The 22,826-nt window shown below is 39.3% G+C and overlaps 2 pseudogenes; both read right to left on the bottom strand.

The window, feature by feature from the left end:
- LOC132760771 (methionine aminopeptidase 2 pseudogene) overlaps positions 1-13,681 on the bottom strand; it is a 54,129-nt pseudogene extending 40,448 nt beyond the window's left edge.
- On the bottom strand, positions 11,563-11,676 carry LOC132762225 (U2 spliceosomal RNA; annotated as a pseudogene).
- Positions 13,682-22,826: the final 9,145 nt, after the last annotated feature.

The raw sequence follows: 22,826 nt of genomic DNA, 5'->3' as shown, positions 1-22,826 counted from the left end.
GTAGATGGGAGCTCATAGTGGCATGGTGGGCTCCTACATTATTATATTCTTTATTTGTTATAACACATCTAAAATATTTTAAGCCTCTTGTACAGAGTCTTAAAGTAATTGAGTCTTTCGAGTTACACCTATTCTCTCAGATAATTGATTCAGTTGGAATAGCCAATTAGGAATTCGAATCATAAAATCTGAAGAGAGCACAAGTGTCCTTCAGTCCAACCTTCCCAATTAATGGCCATCCAGCCTCTGTTTGGAAACCTAAGACAAGAGACTCCACCACACTGGGAAGAAGCATATTCCACTGTCAAATAGCTTATGTTTAGTAAGTGACTTTGCTATTTCTCTAACACAGCCAATAGGACACAGCTGTTAATTGAAACAGTTTGGGAAAGGAGCTAAATAAGGGATATCTGATGGATGGTGTGTTCCTTCACATTTCACATCCTTTGGGGAAGATCACTATAGGAACAACACTATAGGAACCCAAGAGCCTCTCGTTTTATCCTACCATAACTAGGTATGATGATGACTACATTACATCACATCTTAGGAAGGATACCCAAGATTGCGAATAATTCTAGCTAAGACCTTGGTTGAATGGTTGCTGATGGAAACACTGGGAAAGTGGAGCCACAATTGTCATTGGTTTATGTTGAGCTAATGGAGTGGGGTTTGCTGTCTGTTGTCTCCATCAGACACATCCAAGTGGCAGTGATTCGAGCATATTATTTATCATCATGTTAACATGGTTAACACTCACATATTTATAATATGAAAATATGTAGCAAAGACCACTATGTGATTGTTACAGACTTTGAACCTATTTTTTGCCTTCTCCCTCCACTTACACTTTTCCTCTAGCATTAAGTCTTAAACAGAGATTGTAAATTGAGAGCAGGGATGGTTTTGCTATTTGTATAGTGTATTTTTATGTAAACTTTTTATGTACTGAGACATAATAGTTAAAGTAGTGCCAGACTGCACCTATTCTACAGTACAGATGTTCCCCTGGTTACAGTGTTATTACAGGGCACAAAATTGTGTTTGCCAAAATGGCTTGAGGTTTCTTTTTCTTTTTTTTCATATGTCACATATTTCCTTTGTGAAATTTTAAAAAGAAGGTATATGGAGGATAAACATTGTATGTTGTTTTCACTTGTCTGAAATCAGTCAACATCCTTCATTATTCCTTGAAGATAAATGTTCTGTCAGCTTTCTTCTAATATTCTTTTTTTAGTGGATCAGTAACAATGCAACCAGTATGATTAAAAAAAGTAGGCATTTGAAACACCTGTTTTGCTTTAGAAGTTTTTTTTAAAAAAAATTATGGTATGGAATCATAAATATGAGCTCTATTTGCTAAGCATAAACAGAAAATGTGTAAAGGTTGTCCTAAACAAGCATTGTTTCTTTTTTTAAAAAAGCTTTCCAAAAGACCTCTTTGTACAATATCAGGAAAACCAGCATTCCACATTATGCGCACAGATGTGACTTTGTCTACATGTATGATTAGTTACCTGCTTTCACCTGTGTGGCAACAGCTGCAATCACTTTGAGTGAGCAACCAATGAAAGGTCAGATACAAGGTTACTAATATTTCTTGACAGCTGGCAATCACCTTCCAAAGTGCTGCTCAAATAATAAGCAAATACAAAGCCTTCCAGTTGGTTTTAGGCAGCAAGTCAACAGGACTGGAATTAATTTTACAATTTGAATTGAGATTTGAAGTGAAGCAGGGGAAGAACAAAGAGTTCAGGTGGAATCTGAGCTTCTGTTTGTATATTAGCATGACACTAGAATTCAAAATTTTGCACCAAAAATTCGTAAATGGTGCATTTCTCCTCTGGATCTTATAATTTCCCAGGAACCGAGGGTACCTACAGTGAGTCTTTGCTATCCACTGGGGTTTGATTCCAGGTCTCTCATGGCTACAAAAAAATCTATGGATGTTCATGTCCTATTGTATAAAATTAAATAGCAAAATTGTATCTCTTATATAAAATGTCAAAAATGTGGTTTGGTTTCTGGATTTCATAATCCATAAAAATACATATGGTCATGTTGTGGATGGTTGAATCCATAAATAAAGGCTCTATGGGTAGAGAGGGCTAACTATATAAGATTTGTATTTTCACTAGCTTGAATATAGTTGTGGTCACTACTCCCCATTCCTAAAATGTGGAACTACAAATAAAGAAAGCATTGGGGCTTTTTATCTGAAAGAACACCTCTTTGGGGATTTCTAGGTCTTCCAGAATAAATCTGTGGTTGACTTCCACTGGAACCTGAGCATAAAATTGTACTGGAGCACCTAGAGATTCCAAGTGATAACTTTTTAATCAATATTCCCGAATAATCAAATTCACAAAAGTCAAAACTACAAGTGTGGAATGGTGACTGTGTATTATTATTTTCCCATCTCTTCCTCATTTTGAGATGACTGATATTTTAGACGAGTGTTCTTATTCATCTTGTTGGTTTAATGTGGAACAACATGGCATAGTGCCAACTCCAAAACCCAGATTGTGAAGCATGATTTGAAAAACCACATCACATAGAGAAGTGTTGTATAAAAGGTAGGGAAGTTTGTCTTGTAGACACAGTGAGCAGGGTATATAAATTTTAAGTACAGCACAAACTAAGTGTAAATAGAAGCACCTCAGAATTTGCAATATAAAAGAGTCAGTTTCAAATTGTGTTTTTGACCTATGAGGACCTTGGAAGCATAATGCTGAAGGGAGAACAAGATTACAAAAAGCTATTTGAATGAGGCAATAAAAACCAACCTTCATACAGGTTTATGATTTTCAGTCACAATGGTATTATTCAAATTCTCAGAAATCCAACCCTTTATGAGAAGAAATCCTTGAACAGATGGGTTTTCTTTTGTTCTCTTGCCTAAGAGGTATTATTGTTGAAAAGCTCTAAGCATTCAAGAACAGAATGGTCAATTATGTTGCAGCTAAAGCATTGTCTTGAATATCTCATAGAATCACAATTTAGCAAAGATTTTCAGACATACCCCTTTTTTCTGTCTAGACCCAATCTAGATAGTCTATTAAGAAATATGTTTGGAACATAATCAGAACTGTGTGTGTGGGTACAAAAGAATTTTCCTGAATAGCTAGTAGTTATCTGATCAAGGACAAATGCAAGTAAATGAAATCTACTAGTGTTGTACAAATGAAACTTATGTTGCACTCACCATGCTATTCTACATTGCATGCTTGTGCTAAAGCAACTTTTACACTAAGTCCCACTCCTGGGCCATATTGGTTGCCGCTTCCCTATAGCTTGAACCAAAGCATTAACAAATTTAGGACCCATAACAGTGGGTGGGGTAAGTGGGTTGATGGGAATACAAGGCCCATCTTCCATTGCTCTTAACCTGTCTATTAATGCCATTTTAAATAAGCAAAGCTTGGGAAATTGATTGATAGAGTTATCTTACTTTGTTCAGTTTTTATTTTGTTTTGTATTACTAATGGATCTTTCTTGAAAGCTTCCAAATCTAGGGTTTCAAAAATAGCCAGAGATCAGAGACCCACACAACTCCAGGACATCTTCAGGTTCTCCAAGCACTCTCGCCCCCCCCCCCCCCCCTGCAAAAAAGTGAAAACTGTGTTTTAAAATGCTTTGTAGACCTGGCCCACCCTACAAATGTTGAAATTGTTTTTGATTTTCTAAGTCTTTTTAAACCAGGAAACTTGGAATATGCCTTATTCCTGCATATCCATGGATTCGATGTGGCTTGAAAATGTTTTTTTAAAAGCAGAGCTTGATTTTGTTGGTTTTTTAAAAAAATAAGGGACAAAATTTTCATAGAATTATAGAGACCTCATGTAAGAGACCTCATGTGCCATCCAGTCCAACCCTCTGCCCAGAAGCAGGGAAATCGTATTCAAAGCATCCTACTACACTATTTTATTATATTATTGTTTATAATGGGACTTGAGCATCCATTGATTTGTTATTCACAGCCAGTCATTCAACTACACCCCAATGGATACCAAAGGCCCACTGTACTTCTCAGTTATAAAAGATCATCTTCCAGGGGTTAGCTATGGGGAAAGGTTGGGAATGAAGCCATTGCCCTCCAGTAAGAATTCTGCCTCCTCCTGCCCTAAAATTTCCCTGCTGTCCCAGCAGACTCTTCAATATATCAGGACAAACTGTGAGTAACTATTAAAGAACAAATGCACTTTAATGGAACTGAGCATATGAAACCTTTCAAAATATCTTCATTGATATGTTCAAAGAAACAAATTCTCTAAAGCTAGAACTATAACATTTAACATATGGATTTGATCAATATCTCGACAGAAAAACCACCAGTAACTCCTTGTAAGATGCCTTGAGCTTCCCAATAAAAAACATACATACATTATATATATATAGATATAGATATAGATATAGATATAGATAGATTATAAATGCTGGTATTGATGTAAAGCAGAGATGGGCAACTGTGAAAAGTCTAGGTGTCACATTTACGCTTTACCCTCCAGAGTATCTTATGGATAATTAATTTTAAATTTTATACTGGTTATTTAAATATATATTGATTGTACATGTTCTTTTAAACTGGTGTTTTAACTAGGTTATGCATTATGTTTTAAAATTATTGTATATATTGTGTTCTAATATGTTGTTGCTCCCTAATAGAATCATATAGTTTGAAGAGACCATAAGGGCCATCCAGTCCATACTCCTGCCACGCAGGAATACCCAGTCAAAGCACCCCCAATAGATGGTCATCCAGCCTCTGCTTAAAAACTTCCAGATAAGGCGACTCCACCACACTCTAAGGCAGCATATTCCACTAGTAAACAGCTCTTACCATCAGAAAGTTCTTCCTAATGTTTAGGTGGAATCTTTTTTCAAGTCATAGGAAGAGGCAGGTAAGAAACAAGCATCATCAGCATCAGATTGATCAAAAATCAAACATCAAAAATGACCACAATTTTCCTTGCAGTTTTCAAGAAATGAGTATTTGTTACATTAAACAGTACATAAAGCTTTTGCCACCTTTTTGAAAAAGTAAATTGTTGCTAGAGGCTTTTGGGAGCAGCAATTCAGCTTCTTTTTTGTCCAGAAAAGGTTGGAAAAGTGATTGTGGAGGTGCCGAATATTTGCACAAACAACAAGACTATCTAGAAACAGAAGAAAGAGAAAAAGAGTTCAAATACATGAGGCAATATTACTTTATGAACGCAAATAAACCGGGATGCTAGCTGGCAAATAAAATAAGAAAAAGAAAGGAGGCAACATTTATTACGAAATTAAAAGACAAAGAAAAGATTATAATTCAAGAAGAGGAAATAAAGAAAAATTCTATGAATTCTATAAGAATCTATATCAAGATGAACAAATTGAAGAAGAGAAGATTTACCAATATTTAACCAATCACAAGATTCAAAGGATCACAGAGGAACAAAGGGAGAATTTGAATAAAGAAATATCAGAGCAGGAAATCAAAGAAGCAATAAAGAAATTAAAACCAAATAAAGCACCAGGACCAGATGGAATATAGGCAATATATTATAAGACCTTTCAACAGGAACTGATATCTTTGTTATATTAAACAGTACATAAAGCTTTTGCCATCTTTTTGAAAAAGTAAATTATTGCTAGAGGCTTCTGGGAGCAGCAATTCAGGTTTTTTTTGTCCAGAAAAGGTTGGGCAAGTGATTGTGGAGGTGCCGAAGGCCGCCAAAACCATCCTTGGAGCGGAGTGGAACAGAGGGGGGGGGGGCATGTAGCTCCAGGGCTGTACTTTGCTCTCCCCTGATGCAAAGTTTCAAAGTTATATATGGCCAAAATACAAAACTGGACCACAATTAGAATTGCTACAAGGGATACATGACTCCCACTGAAAACAACTCCTCTTTTTCTTTCATTCCCAAATATGTTTGCTTTCTACAGTTCCCATCTTGCCCTATACACATTTACATGGGAGTTGCACATTGACCTTACTTCCAAGTAGAAATGTCTAGAATTGTGCTGCTCCATATGAAATGATGGTAGCCAACAGCCACTTGTCCATTTTGTTCTCTAGATCATCCTTCTAACAGATGAATGTATAAGTAAACTTTCTGGGATATAACATGGCCTTTATTTTTGCGATATTTGCAGAAGATGAAATCTATAATTACAAATCTAGAATTAATAGTCAAAGAAGATAACTTCAAAGACTCCTCGTAATACTTTGGCATGATTGATCACACATTTCTTTCTGTAATGCAATGCTTTATTATTGGAGGTTTGGCTTTTAAACACAATCTTCCCTTGACAATACAGGTTGAAACTTTTTAGATTTTTAACAAGCTATTAAGAGGTTTTTCAATAAAGATACCTCTCTCTATTATAATAGCTGCTTAATCCAACTAAATTATTCTGAACATAATTGTGTAATTCGCCAGCTGGGAAAATAACATCTAGGTTCAAAATAACGATGCTATAGATAAATTATACCAGGTATTTCTAATCCCTTCAAAATGTGAAGGATGAATACAGCCTTTGGATAAAGAGAAATGTTTGCTGCACTTTTTTGACAGATGGGACCTGTACATTATTACTTTTCTGTATTCCTTCAGGGCAGGTCATGCTTTGAGTTCACCACTATATTGTGCCATTAACTCCCAGAGCCTCATAATTCTTTCAGATTTAAACATTTCATTGTACTCAGAAAGCTACGATTTCTGCTACCATGATGCTCAAGTTAATTACTTTTCAACAAAGCTGAGACTCTAGAATAGGAGCCAGGCTGAGATAAAATTTGCAGGTCTGTGCATGATTCCCACAAATTAAACAAAACATATGCCTTTAAGATTTCTAATAATTATCCTCTGAATAGTTCTAGCTTGCCATAGCATCACCTGTAGTAAGGAATTACCTTTTGGGCTCTTGACAATACACAGGACTTGGAATCTTTTTTCAGTTTTGTAAAACATGCTGCCACTCATTAGCAAGCATGGAATCTGTCAAACCTTATGAGATAGCAGTTTAGGAGACCAGAAAAAAGTCTTTTGGACTGTAAGACATGCAGACACATGAGATTGGTCTCACAATTCAGTTATATCCACAATAGGAGCACCAGCAGGAAATGCAGTATGTTACCAAACTTTCAGAGGTAATGGACTAATCTCAAATCATGGATAGAGGATTTTGGAACTATAATTCAACACATCCAGAGAACACCAGGTTCAGGAAAAATATGGAATAATATTGAATTGTCCAACAGGTTGGAAATAATATATATTTTGTCAGTTTTCAGATGGACGCAGGCATGTAGCCGGGGGGTGGGGGGGCGGGGGCTTGAGGGGCTTGAGCCCCCCCCCCCGAAATTCTCATGGTGGTCCGCGAAAAGGCCTTACTGGTGCATTATTTAAACTGTTATGTTTATTCATATCATGATCTGATCACCATACTCAATATATCCCATATGCATGGGGGTATTGGGGTAACAATATAAAAGGTTTGCTAGGGTAGACCCTCTTTCACTCAGACTCAGCCCCCCCCCCCAAAACAAACTCAGCCCCCCCCCCTTGAATCGAAATCCTGGCTATGGGCCTGGATGGACGTGATTAGCTGTAGACACAAAATCTTTATGGTGTATAACAGCATCCAATAGGGTTGTCAGGTTTTCAAAATAGCAGTAAGTGTCAGTTATAATTTATGAGCTGAAGATTTGATTATTAAGAAATCACTGTTAACAAATTTGTGTTCTATCTAATTGCCAAATGAAAATGTTGATCTAAATTAACTTAGCCACTTATTTCTCTGTAAAATAAAGACATGGTCTGTATTCATAAATACAGTGTAGAATAGGTATGAGCAAACACAGGCCCAGGGGCTGAATGTGGCCCCTTGGGCTCTTTTCTCAGGCCCTCCTTTTCTCACCATCTTATTCTTCCTTCATTCTCTCTTTCCTCCCTCCTTCCCTTCTACTCCTTTGTCCTTCCTTCCTTCCCTCCCTCTTTCTCACTCCCTCCTTCCTTCCCTTCCACCCTTTCATCCTTCCTTCCCTCTTGGGATCTCTTCCAGTTCTAGGATTATATATCAGGAGTAGGCAATACAGGGTCTAATGGATCTACTTTTTCTCTCCTGTCCACCATCTCATCATGATGAAAGGGCAACCCTTTTGGGATCCAAACATTTCCCGTCTTTCTTTCACTTTCTGCCTTGGAAAGAGAAGAGGAAGGGGAGGAAAGGGTGAGGAGGACAGGGTAGGGGGGGACTTGGGGAGAATCGCCTCCCTCCTGGTCCACCCACCCTACTCCAGCCTGCCATGTGGCCCCCAAGTTAAAAAGTTTGCTCATGCCTGGTGTAGAATGTAATGATTACAATGCAGACATTTCGGTTTTTGTGGAGGGTCCATGTTCCAAAATATGGGGGTTTCGAGCATCTTGTTCAATCTATATAAAAGGGGATATCCCTGTCAAGGACAGACTATTTAGCCTGTCAAGGATAGAATGAGATTTGGATCTCGCCCACCACAAGCATGCATCCCCAAGCCCAGTTCTCATGGTGGGAGACAAGGTGGCTTTCAGAGTATTCCCCAAACCTGATTTAAGGCTTCAATACATTTGGAATGTAGAATGTATATGAATGAATGGAGTTGTAACTTTTTCATGGCACATGTGATCCGTAAGATAAACTACTCATATCCCATGGTACATGGTTCACTGAAATATTAAATTAAAATATTTGAAGGAAAGGACTTAGGCATTTCACATCAATACATAATAACAAGGGAACAGCTGGGCAAAAAAACCCCTCACCAAACCAAGCACTCAATATAAATTGTATTACAGTGGATGGTCAGACTTGACATAAACAAAGATTTTAATGCTATGCTTTAGGACCATTAAAGTCAAGATCCTTAAAAAACATCACACAGCTAAATATATATGCAAGAATTAGGAGATTACACTCAGTGCATATATTAATAGATTGCACACTGTAAATCTAAACTCAATTCCTTTTGGTGTTGAAAGGGCAAGAAATATAGGATGAACTGAAAAGTTAATGTTTTTTAAGAATCCACAGAAACCCTAAACATTCTCCCCTCCCCCCAACAGCTGGCTCATAAAACAAACGTAATTGCACTTTTAAAAATTCTGTTCCAAAGTTTTTGCAGTAAATGATCTTCTGCTGGAGCAGACTATTCATGGAACCAACCTATTAAATAAAGGCACAGCATCCTTAATGGCTTGCAGATACCATACCCTGCTTGAATATAATGATTTTGCTAGAGGCTATAATGACAGAGTAAAATAACAGATACTACTGGGACCAATTTGCTGGTGTGGTGCACAAGACTCGGTGTGTTCCTCCTCTTGTAATTAGTAAAAGTGGCATGCTCCCCATTTGCTTTAGTTATTACAGTAAATCCAGATGATGCGCTATCTGTGCTGACTCTCAAGATTCTTCAGGAACATCCAGCAAATTGGCCAACACTAAACATAGACCCATTTCATAATCCCAACAACAAGATGGTAGGTGTCAATTATACTTTTTCTAGCTTGAGGGCACAAAATGTCATTGGTTTCTCCTCCTACAAGGAAAGCAAACCAATCTTTGCAACAGAAAGGAGAAAACACAAGTTTCTCGAAATCCAGTGGCCAAATTGCAGCACATCAGTGTAGAAGTAGTCCCATTGAGTCCAATAGGCTCAATTCAATTTGTGTGGCATTGAAGAAAATAGGATGTTGCTGCAATCTGGCATGAAGTTGTTAGAATTTAAAAATAATGTTTGAAGCTAACATAACTTTGTGGAGCACCATTCAATATGGGCAATATGCTTACAAGTTTTAAAGTATTGCATGACAGCCTTTTTGCAACCTGATGCCCTCCAGATGTGCCTTCCAGCCATCATTCAAGGCCTGGCACAATCACATCATATCCTGGCATACTAGATGGAAAGGATGGGTGCTACAGTCCAACTTATCTGGCTGAAGGAGGGGGTAATTTATATTCACTAAACACTGCAAAGAAATAGGTTTCAAAGTTATTCATATTCCTGAGGAGTACAATCTCTTGGCAAGTATAACATTGCCCTGAACTGATTTTGAATAACTCTCAGTGCAAATTGAGCAAACATGGATAACAGAAACCTAATGGAGAGGATGAACTCTTCAAGAATCGAGTATGACCACTCATGAAAGTACTTACTTGTCCTATGGGCCCACCTGTCCAGAATAATTACAATAAAGCATAGGAGTATGTCCAGTTACTCTGGCTTTATCAAAATCAAATTTGGAAATGGGAGTTTTGATTGACCTGATTCTGTGTTTCCCACACCCAATGCACAATCGTCTAGCCATTCTCTGCATTATCTCACAGGAATGTTGCTTGTAACTTCTCCTTGTATTATTTCTACTACTCTGGTTGTGGTTGTTTTAAATGATTGGCAACATGTTTCCTCCCATTCCTTCCTGCTTTCTCAGTCTTTCTTTGTCTGGTTTTATTTAGACCGCAGGGCAGCTGTTAAAGATTGTGTTGTATTTTATTTTCACACAACTCTAGCAGATTCTTGGCACTTTGGTTTAGACATAAAGAGTGTGCATTAAACCACATGCTAAGTTGTGTGTGAAGCATGATATGTGGTCAATTGTAGCAATCCATAAGAGGTTTGATTCCTCTGTGTAACATTTTTATTTTTATGATGTTTTGTGTTATTAACCTGTGGGTTATTTTAATTAAAAAAATTAAAAATGTGTTTAGCTGTTTTACTAACAGTTTTAAAAATTGAATTGTGTTTTTAAACATTGTTCCTCAACTTGGATCCCATGCTGAGAGAAAAGCAGAATATTAAATAGATAGATAAATTAGGCAGAATAAAGGGAATGAGAAAGGAAAGGAACATAAACTTCTGGAATAAGAAGACACATTGCCTGCCAGACATCTTGTCTTGTTTCTACTTCTGTATTGTAGTACTTCTGTGTTGTTCTGCCTAAAATATATGTGTGTTCTCCAGGGTTCAAACTGGACAATCCCATAAAACTAGACCAGCTGTACCCTTCATCTTTATCCTTATCAACACCTAATATTTTACACATCATACATGTGCTTTTTATCTCTCTTTGAGTTTTGTTACATAATCAGTATTGGGGAGATTCAAGCTCTGGGAGCAGAGACAACAGAATTATGAACCCTCATGACACATTGTAGAGCCCTTCTGTACTCTGCAGCGCTGCTCCCAGTATGAAGAATAATGAGGCTGCAACAGACAGCAGTACGCACATTTAATTGTCAGCAGCACAATGATTTAAATCTCATTCCCTTGGGGCACTCCATCTTTTCTCAGCTGAAAGGCCAGGCACAGCCCATTACAACGTTAAGCAGCTGATGAATGACCTTGTTGTTCCACTTGCGATTCACAATTGATCATGCCCAATTAAAGCCTAAGAGAAATCGATTGTTCCTACCTAGATCATTTACGTTAATAAGAAATTAATGAATTTACCAACATATGAAATGCCTACATATGTATTTTGCACGCAACCCATTTTAGGGTGTTCTTTTTTAAACTGAAAGAAGTAATCTCATTATTTTTCAGTTTGATCCTAATGCAGTTTCAAAAATCAATTTAATATATAGTCCTCATATCAGATATTAAATTGATTAGAATAGATGTGACACTTGATCTTCGACAAAAGGCTGAGAAGCGAGTTTATTTCTAATACAAAAAAACCCCCTGCTTTTTAAAAAATGGCTTCTCTTTGGTGGAAGGGCATAACAAATAAAAAAGATCTAGCTGCAAACCTATGTACATTTATCTAGAATTAAGAAGGTCTCAAGGCTGCAATCCTTAGCACATTTCTCAGGATTTGAGGCTGCAATTCTAATCCAGTTTAGTCCACTGTAAATTCTATTGAAATGGATAGGTTTACTTTTAGGTAAACATATATAAGATTATGTGATACATTCTTCTGAAGGGGGAAGAATGATTACAAATAAATGTATCCAAGTCTGTTGTTTAGATCAAGAGTAGGATAGGCATTAAGCGTTCATATGTTGTTGGACTGTAATTCCCATCACGCATCACTATTGGCTATGTTAATCATGGTATCTTGAGCATGGGCAAGCAATTTCAGCCCTTCAAATGCTCTTTGAATGTGATGTTGATAATTCCTTGATCATCATTGGCTACACAGTTGGGAGGTGCAAACACAAAACACCTGGAGCACAGTTGTCTTAATGTGAAGGCTTGATTTGTAGTCTTTTAGGATGCTTAGATCTTTTCACAAATATTTCTGCTAAACCATATGTCACTATTCTACATTCTGGTTGCTTCTGGAGTGAGAGAATCAGCCATCTACGAAGACATTACCCAGGGGATGCCCGGATGTCTTGCAATCCTGCAAGGAGGCTTCTCTCATGTCTCATGTCAAGAAATGGGGCTACAAAGTGGAATCCACAACATGCGAGTGTGGAGAAGAGCAAACCACAGACCACCTGCTGCAATGCAACCTGAGCCCCACCACATGCACAATGGAGGACATTCTTGCAGCAACACCAGAGGCACTCCAAGTGGCCAGCTACTGGTCAAAGACATTTAATCAACTACCAAGCTTGCAAACTCTGTTTTGTCTGTTTGTTAAAAAGTTGTTAAAAATGTAATACAATTGTCTGGTTGATACTGACACGATAAATAAATAACCATTCTACATTTCAGCATTTGAGTTTTCTGTATTGTCGAAGGCTTTCATGGCCGGAATCATTGGATTGTTGTAGGTTTTTTCAGGCTATTTGACCATGTTCTAGAAGCATTCTCTCCTGACATTTTGCCTGCATCTATGGCAAGCATCCTCAGAGGTAGTGAGGTCCGTTGGAACTAGGAAAGTGGGTTTCTATAGATATATGTGTGGAATGACCAGGGTGGGACAAAGAACTCTTGTCTGTTAAAGCAAGGTGTGAATGTTTCAACTGACCACCTTGATTAACATTTGATGGCCTGGCAGTGCCTGGGGCAATCTTTTGTTGAGAGGTGATTAGATGTCCCTGATTGTTTCCCCTCTGCTGTTTTGCTGTTGTAATTTTAGAGTTTTTAATACTGGTAGCCAGATTTTGTTCGTTTTCATGGTTTCCTCCTTTCTGTTGAAATTGTCCACATGCTTGTGGATTTCAGTGGCCTCTCTGTGTAGTCTGACATGGTGGTTGTTAGAGTGGTCCAGCATTTCTGTGTTCTCAAATAATATGCTGTGTCCAGGTTGGTTCATCAGGTGTTCTGCTATGACTGACTTCTCTGGTTGAAGTAGTCTGCAGTGCCTTTCATGTTCCTTGATTCGTGTTTGGGCGCTGCCTTTGGTGGTCCCTATGTAGACTTGTCCACAGCTGCATGGTATATGATAGACTCCTGCAGAAGTGAGAGGATCCCTCTTGTCCTTTGCTGAACGTAGCATTTGTTGGATTTTCTTGGTGGGTCTGTAGATAGTTTGTATTTGGGTTTTCCTGCCTAAATTATCATTTATTCCAGATGAAATTCATTTTAATACCAGCCGTTTTCCAAACTGTAAAGACCATCTTGGGACAGGAATCTGTCTCCTGAGATATTAGCTATCATCATCATCATCATCTTCTTCTTCTTCTTCTTCTTCTTCTTCTTCTTCTTCTTCTTTCTTTTGACATGACATGCAGGTTTAATGAGCACATCCTGTTCCTTCATCCAAGCCATTTAGAAATGCCAGCTTTATTGCTTTATTGCACAAAGCTGCTATTCCATAGCAGTCGCACAAAGCAAATACATTCTGGGATGAGTACTTTCAACATTGCACCTCTCTTCATTCGCACAATTGTACCCATTCACGAATCCACGGTTCTACAATGACATATTGTTATAACCCTGCTTTCCCCTGCTCTGTAATTGTTTAGGGTTTTTAAAAGCAATTTAATTTCAGCAATGAAAAGAGGCAAATATACCTGTAAAATATTACATAAACTTAAAACAGACAGCTCAGGATTTTGAAAAGAGGAAGCGAATTCCACCCACTAAAGTAATTTTAATTCTGATATGCCAGTTCAGAACCAGAATGGACCCACTGCAAAAGGTAGGTGATAGGAATGCTTGTGGGATTACAAGTTATTGATGAGTTCTGCCTGTCAATAGTGAGGGCCGGATTAATCATGTGGCAAAGGCAAAATGGCAGTCCATTGTGAACATGGGCAGAAGACAGCTGGTACCACATGCTATCACCACTTTCAGAGGCATGCTACTTAAACACAGTAGAGAATGGATCCACTTTATATCCAGTTGCTGCATCCTGAAGAATTCTAGGGTTTGTAATTTAGAGAGGCTGTTACAATCCCCTCCCTAAACTACAAATCCTAGAATTCTGCAGGATGCAGCAACCAGATTCAAAGTGGATTCATTCTCTAGTGTGATGAAGTAGATGGTTGGTTCCTCTAACAGACTGAATGTATTTGTAATGAATGAAAGGTTGAATCACAACTTGAATGAATAGGATGCTATTATATATATGTCAGCATGCTGGAAGAAGCAAAGACCACCAGCATTGAAGTGATGGTCCTCCCCCATCAACTCCGCTGGACTGGCAACATTGTCTGAATGCCTGATCACCATCTCCCAAAGCGGTTGCTCTTCTCCGAACTCAAGAACAGGAAACAGAATGTTGGTAGGCGGGAAAAGAGATTTAAAGGTGGGTTCAAATCCAGCCTTAAAAACTGTGGCATAGACACTGAGAACTGGGAAGCCCTGGCCCTTGACCATTCTAGCTGGAGATCAGCTGTGGCCAGCAGTGCTGTTGAATTTGAAGAGGCACAAATGGAGGCCAAAAGAGTGAAACGTGCGAAGAGGAAGGCATGTCAAGCCAACCCCGATTGAGACCGCCTTCCACCTGGAAACTGATGCCCTCACTGCGGAAGAACATGCAGATCAAGAATAGGGTTCGTCACCTACATACCCACCGCCAGGACACCGAACTTGGAGGACAATCTTACTTGGACAACGAGGGATCGCCTAAGATTATATATTTCCTTAAATAACTTTGCAAAAAGAAAAACAAAGGTAGATTTAATCCTCTAGGTTGACTAGCACACCAGAGGGAGGAAAAACAACTGAAGGCCTTGCCATACTCGTATCCACTTTGATCAAAATAAACACCCAAGTGGCTCTCACCAATATGTATATGCACATACTGCTCAAGGTGCTAATGCAGAAGGCTTTAAATAACTAAAGTGATAACTGACAGCGGTGGGTGGGAGATGCTAGTTTAAGTCAGTGCGAATTTCTGAAATAAAACACATCATTCTGGGTCCCTTGTTTCTTAGCCCCCCAAAGCAACAAATGTCTATACCAAATTAGTGTATATATTTTTATGCCTTTAAGTCATCAACCAATGGGAACCTCATGAAATTCAAAAGACAGGCCTACACAACTTGGCCCTTGTGAAGGGCCTCTCTCTATATATTTCCCATGGAAATCCCAGGTTGTTTGCAATTGCCTTTCTCTGAAAAACAGCCTACATCTTGTTGGAAATAGCAACCTTCTAAGTCTTCACTATTTGTTTGTTAATGTGCATATTTGCTAACCTATATTGTGTGTGTGTGTGTGTATTCTTCAGAATTCAGAAGACCTACAAGCCACTCTAAATACCTTCGCAGAAGCTTACAAGAAGCTCGGCCTGCCATTGAACATCGAGAAAACCAAAGTGCTGTTCCAGCAGACACCAGCCAATCCCTCTCCAATGCCAGAGATACAGCTTAATGGTGTAACATTGCAAAATGTTGATCATTTACGCTACCTTGGCAGCCACCTCTCTACCAAAGTCAACATCGACACCGAAATACAACACCGCATGAGCTCTGCGAGTGCAGCATTTTTCCGAATGAAGCAGAGTGTTTGAGGACCAGGACATCTGTAGGGATACCAAGGTGCTTGTCTATAAAGCTATTGTCCTCCCAACCCTGCTATATGCCTGCAAAACGTGGACTGTCTACAGAGTCACATACAACTCCTGGAACGATTCCATCAGTGCTGCCTCTGGAAAATCCTGCAAATCCTGGGAAGACAAGCGGACAAATGTCTGCGTGCTGGAAGAAGCAAAGACCACCAGCATTGAAGTAATGGTCCTCCGCCATCAACTCCGCTGGACCAGCCACGTTGTCCGGATGCCCGACCACTGTCTCCCAAAGCAGTTTCTCTACTCCGAACTCAAGAACGGAAAATGGAATGTTGGTGGATAAGATATTTAAAGATGGGCTCAAGCCAAACTTAAAAACTCTGGCATAGACACTGAGAACTGGGAAGCCCTGGCCCTTGAGCACTCCAGCTGGAGGTCAGCTGCAACCAGCAGTGCTGCAGAATTTGAAGAGGCACAAATGGAGGGTGAAAGAGAGAAACGTGCCAAGAGGAAGGTACGTCAAGCCAACCCCGACCAAGACCGCCTTCCGCCTGGAAACCAATGCCCTCACTGCAGAAGAAGATACAGATCAAGAATAGTCACCTATGAACCCACCGCCAGGATACTGAACTTAGAGGACCATCATCCTTGAACTACAAGGGATCGCTTAAATAAGTGTACAGAAGTGTTTATAATAATATGCTTATAACTGTATTTATGTTTGCATTGGTTGCCCTAAGGCTGGAGCGGCCTAGCTGTGAGAAATGTGTTACCATGGAAACGAGGCAGAAGAGGAGGTGGGAGGAGCTTAGAGAGAAAAGGTTTTAAAAAAGTGACAGTTAGAGTCAGTCAGGGGAGAGACTCTGAGAGAGCAGGAGAGTCCGTTTTTAGACTCTGAGGAGTGAAGAGTCAGGTTTTAGTGTTCGTGAATAGTAGAGATTTCTTCAGCTAGGAAGCTGAAGGGGAAAACCTTGTTAGTTGCTTTAGTTAGAAAGAACTAACAGAGGCTTGTTAGGATCGCTAGTCGGAGGAAGACTGGAGATCTGTGATTTGATCAAGTATAGATCAAACAGAAAGACTATTCATTGCAGGGAACACTGGTTAATAAAGCGCTTCACCACAGCAAGAGTTCATAAGTTGTAACATCGAAAGTCTGAATTGGATCGCAACCAAGTTACATGTAACCATCAAGTATTTGCCAAGCTTAACATCTTCATACTGCAACCATACGCTTTGTTTAAAAATAAACTTGTTCTCTTTGGTTTTTAAAACTGCCTCATCTCCATTAATTTTACGTTCTGTGCACCCACTCTACCAAAATTACCTCACAACACAAACAGAGCCTTTAATACCAGAGCCTTTTACAAATCAGTGGCTCCTCTCTCCTAAACCTAGGCGCTTCCTCACTAGTTGGTAGTGTCTCTCTACAATTGGGTGGCAGCTTCATTACCAGTGGCGGAGGTTCTTTACAATTTTGGTGGCAGACGACGGGATACGTTTAACAACTGATCAAGTGCCTTAAGACTATTTTAAGAATAAGTTGTGAGGTAAAAGTTATTGGAATATGGCTACCAGGCGACAGAGAAAGCTTGCTGAGGAAACAGAGGGAGACCAAGAAGGAAGTTCGGGCTCTGAGGCGGAAATGGAGCCAGGGCCTGTGTCGGAAATGGCTTATAAGTACAAACTAGAGATGAAACGATTGGAGATGGAGAGAGAGGCGAAACAAAGAGAATTTGAAGAAAGACAGAAAGAGAGAGAACAGGAGATAGAATTGAAGAGAATGGAATTTGAGCTGCAGAAGCAAAGATTGGCTTTGTCTCAAACATCCAGTGACATCCAGGAAGGGAGATCTGGAGTGGATACCCCAGATTTGATAAAGAGATTCCCTAAATTTACCAAGGATGACGATGTAGAGAAATTTTTGATCTCTTTCGAGAGATGTTGTAAAGATTTTGGGGTTGCTAAGGAAAAATGGATGATATATCTAAGGCCACAGATAACTGGAAGACTTTTACAGATTTATGGAGATTTGCCTGAGGGGTCTTATGGAGATTATGATTTATTTAAGAAACAAATTCTACAAGAGTTTCGATTAACTCCTGAATTCTACAGATTTAAGTTCAGGACCCTAAAGAGAGATAAAACCCAAAGTTTTGCTCAGGTGGCCTCTAAATTGTCTCAACTGTTCGATAGTTGGCTAAGGACGTCTGAGGTGGAAGATTACCAACAGCTGAGAGAACTTTTAAAGTTGGAACAATTTTTTCAATTAGTGCCTTGTGATGTTCGCTGGGTGATTCAGGATCGCAGGCCATCCACCATGGTAGAGGCAGCGGTTATGGTAGATCAAATAATAACCCTAAAAGAAGGATTCAAAAGGGAAGATCTGACAAGTGATAAAAGAACAAACAGGCAGCCATTTTACCAACAACAAACGCGCCCACAACAAGAAAAAAGTTCTGACATAGAAAACACCACTTGGAGGAGGCAGGGTGTAACGAGACAAACTGCTCCTGAGGGAAAAAGAAGGTGCTTCCAGTGTGGAAAGTGGGACCATATAAAGTATCAATGTCCCCTGTTAAGAAAAGAGAAAACAACCCTCTTTGTGAATAAAGTAAAAGAAACACAAAAAGCAGAACCAGATACTTTGTCAAAGGAGAGTTCAGAATCAGAGCCTCAAGAGAAACAATGTTTGTTCATCTTGTCAAACAACCCATCTAAAGATTACTTAGAATCCATTTCCATTGACAACAAAGACGTAAAAGGACTTCGAGATACAGGCTCCGAAGTATGTATAGTACATCCAGAAATAATACCTCAGAAATTTCAGCGGCCTACCTCTGAAATAAGATTAAAAGGTTTGGGACCTGCGATACCAACAGCAGTGGTGACTTTGCCAATAGAATATGGAGGATGGAAGGGTATGTGGGATTTTGCAGTCAGTCCTGACATACCATACAGATGTTTAATTGGAAATGATCTGGCTAAGAAGATTGAAAACTGGAGGATGACGTGTGAGGATGAAGAATATAATAACAAAAGCCCTGATCAAAAAGCCATGTGTTTTGCCATACAACAGGATGGGGATGAGAGTCCGGAATCCAGCGCTACGGTTGCTGAGCTTGTTAAGAAGACGGGAGGAGTTGGAGAAATTCAGCAGGAACAAGGAGCCGATGAATCTCTAAAACCTCTGTTCGCTTTGGCTCAAAACCCCACAGTATCGGCAAAAGGACAGCCCTCCGAGTTTGTGTTAAAGAATGGTGTCTTATATAGAGAAACCAGAAATGTGAAGTCAACAGAAGGATCAGTGACATGTAATCAAATTGTAGTGCCTCAAAGTTTTAGAGAACAGCTGATGAGGGTGGCACACGAAAACACTCAAGGTGGACATTTGGGGGTGAGGAAAACCACAAAGAGAATCACTAAGAACTTTTATTGGCCTGGCATGTTCCAGAAGATCAAAGAGTTTTGCCAGTCTTGTGATATCTGCCAAAGATTGAGTATTGGAAGGGATAAAATTAAAGCTCCTATGATCCCTATGCCGATAATTGGAGAACCATTTTACAGAGTGGGCATTGACATAGTGGGTCCTCTTTGTAAGCCAAGCAGATGTGGTTACAGATACATTTTAACCATGATTGACTACGCCACAAGATATCCAGAGGCTGTAGCTCTAACTAACATCGAGACAACAACGATTGCAAATGCACTGTTATCTATTTGGGGAAGAACTGGTTATCCTAGAGAATTGGTTTCGGATTTGGGAACTCAATTTACTTCCAGACTTATGTCGAAATTGCTTGAGTTATGTGGAATCAGACACCTGACTTCAACAGCTTATCACCCACAGACAAATGGACTAGTTGAAAATCTGAACAAGACTTTAGTCAAAATGATAAAGTCTTACAGTCAAAAGAAGCCATACGACTGGGACGTCAAATTGCAACAACTGTTATTCGCGTACAGGACCGTCCCTCATGACAGTACTGGCTACAGGCCATTTGAATTGCTATATGGAAGGAAAGCTCGTGGTCCATTAGACCTGATAAAGGAATATTGGGAGGAAAGTCCGGCAACAGATCCAGTTCCAGTGTCGGAGTATTTAAAGGATCTTCAATCAACAATGCAACTGGCTAGGGACATTGCACAAGAACATTTGCTTGCGGCTCAGCAGAGACAAAAAGACTATTATGATTCTACTGCTAAACCAAAGATCTTCAACATCGGAGATGAAGTTTTATTTTTATCTCCCAACAAAACCAACAAACTTCAATTGGATTGGTCGGGACCCTGGAAGATCACCAGGAAGCACAACCAAATAAACTATGATATTTATGATGAACATTCCAATGTAGAAAGAAGAGTTCATGTAAACATGTTAAAGCCTTATGTTGGAAGGTCTGCTAATGTATGTTTTGTTGTTTCGGAAGAAGAATCCGGTCCCTTCTCTTTTTGGGAGGGTGATCGTGAACAGTACAAAAATTTGGATCGAGTAGAAATGAACATAGAATTGTCCCAACCACAGCGAAGAGAGGTTGTGAAAGTTTTGAGTAAATATAAAGACATATTTTCAGATTTGCCAGGAAAGGTCCAGGGAGTCCAGCATCAAATAAACACCGGTGATGCAACTCCTATAGTATCTCCACCCTACAGGGTCACGGGGAGAATTAATGAGTGTATTGAAACGGAGATTAAAGAAATGTTGGACCTAGGTATCATTGTTCCATCAATTAGCTCTTGGGCTTCACCCATAGTGTTAGTACAGAAGCCAGACAAGACAATTAGATTTTGCGTGGATTATAGGCGGTTAAATAAAGTAACCCAGACAGATACTTATCCTATGCCACGTTTAGATGATCTGCTAGAAAGGATGGGGAAGGCCAACTTTATTAGTAGTATAGATCTGACTAAAGGATTTTGGCAAGTGCCCATGGCACCACAGGATCAACACAAAACCGCCTTCCGGACCCAAAGTCGGTTATTTGAATTTTCCGTCCTTCCCTTTGGACTAAAAAAATAGTCCAGCCACATTTCAGAGATTAGTAGACAGAGTTTTAAGTGGGCTGGGGTCTTTCTGCGTGGCTTATATCGATGATATAGGGATTTTCAGCGATTCATGGGAAGCTCACCTTAAACATTTGGATCTGGTGTTAAGCAGGTTGAGAGAAGCAGGGTTAACTATTAAAGCTTCTAAGTGTAAGATGGGATACAATATTACCAAGTATTTAGGACATTTAGTGGGAGGAGGTCATATTCGACCTGACCCTACTAAAGTGGCAGTTATTCACCAGTGGCCAGTGCCCAAAACAAAAAAACAGGTTAGGACATTCCTTGGATTGGCTGGATACTATCGCAAATTTATTCCATCTTTTAGTAATTTGGCAGCCCCTCTTTCGGATCTTACCAAAAAGAAGAACCCGAACCAGGTAATTTGGACTCCAAATTGTCAAACTGCCATGGATCAATTGAAGAAATCCATTACATCGGATTCTGTCCTAATGGCGCCAGATTTTGATAAACCTTTTATTCTAACATGTGATGCATCAGATACTGGGCTAGGAGCTGTCCTAAGCCAGTTAGATGTAGAGGGTGAGGACAGACCTATTTTGTTTTTAAGTAAAAAAATGGCATTCTAATGAATATAGTATGTCAACAATTGAAAAAGAATGCTATGCCATCATCTGGTCAGTTAAAAAACTAAAACCATATTTGTGGGGGAGAAAGTTTACCTTACGAACGGACCATGCTCCATTAAGATGGCTAGATAATGTGAAAGGTACGAATAACAAATTGTTGAGATGGAGTTTATGTTTACAGGATTTTACATTTGAAATTAAACATGTTTCAGGTAAACGGAACATAGTTGCAGACGCCTTATCTAGAATTTCGTACGGTTAAAGGTTTGTATGTATATATAAATTGTAATGTATTTAACCATAATATGTTTGCCTTTCAGAAATGGTGTGTATGTATATATTGTTGGATAATATGTGGAATTATTTTTGCCATTCCGGGATTGAGAATGGTCCAAAAATAATTTTTCTGGGGGGGAAGGTGTACAGAAGTGTTTATAATAATATGCTTATAACTGTATTTATGTTTGCATTGGTTGCCCTAAGGCTGGAGCGGCCTAGCTGTGAGAAATGTGTTACCATGGAAACGAGGCAGAAGAGGAGGTGGGAGGAGCTTAGAGAGAAAAGGTTTTTAAAAAGTGACAGTTAGAGTCAGTCAGGGGAGAGACTCTGAGAGAGCAGGAGAGTCCGTTTTTAGACTCTGAGGAGTGAAGAAGTGAAGAGTCAGGTTTTAGTGTTCGTGAATAGTAGAGATTTCTTCAGCTAGGAAGCTGAAGGGGAAAACCTTGTTAGTTGCTTTAGTTAGAAAGAACTAACAGAGGCTTGTTAGGATCGCTAGTCGGAGGAAGACTGGAGATCTGTGATTTGATCAAGTATAGATCAAACAGAAAGACTATTCATTGCAGGGAACACTGGTTAATAAAGCGCTTCACCACAGCAAGAGTTCATAAGTTGTAACATCGAAAGTCTGAATTGGATCGCAACCAAGTTACATGTAACCATCAAGTATTTGCCAAGCTTAACATCTTCATACTGCAACCATACGCTTTGTTTAAAAATAAACTTGTTCTCTTTGGTTTTTAAAACTGCCTCATCTCCATTAATTTTACGTTCTGTGCACCCACTCTACCAAAATTACCTCACAACACAAACAGAGCCTTTAATACCAGAGCCTTTTACAAATCAGTGGCTCCTCTCTCCTAAACCTAGGCACTTCCTCACTAGTTGGTAGCGTCTCTCTACAATTGGGTGGCAGCTTCATTACCAGTGGCGGAGGTTCTTTACAGTAAGTATTCTCCAGTTTGACTGTACCTCTTTGGTGTGGGAGAGGCTAGAGACGTGTAATTGTACTGAGCATATTCAGACTCAAAACTCCATCTTGTTATCAGTA

Source organism: Anolis sagrei, chromosome 1 (genome assembly GCF_037176765.1).
Source record: "Anolis sagrei isolate rAnoSag1 chromosome 1, rAnoSag1.mat, whole genome shotgun sequence".
NCBI classification, from domain to species: Eukaryota; Metazoa; Chordata; class Lepidosauria; order Squamata; family Dactyloidae; genus Anolis; species Anolis sagrei.
The sequence above is the reverse complement of the archived record's forward strand: the minus strand, read 5'-3'. Positions and strand labels throughout refer to the sequence as shown.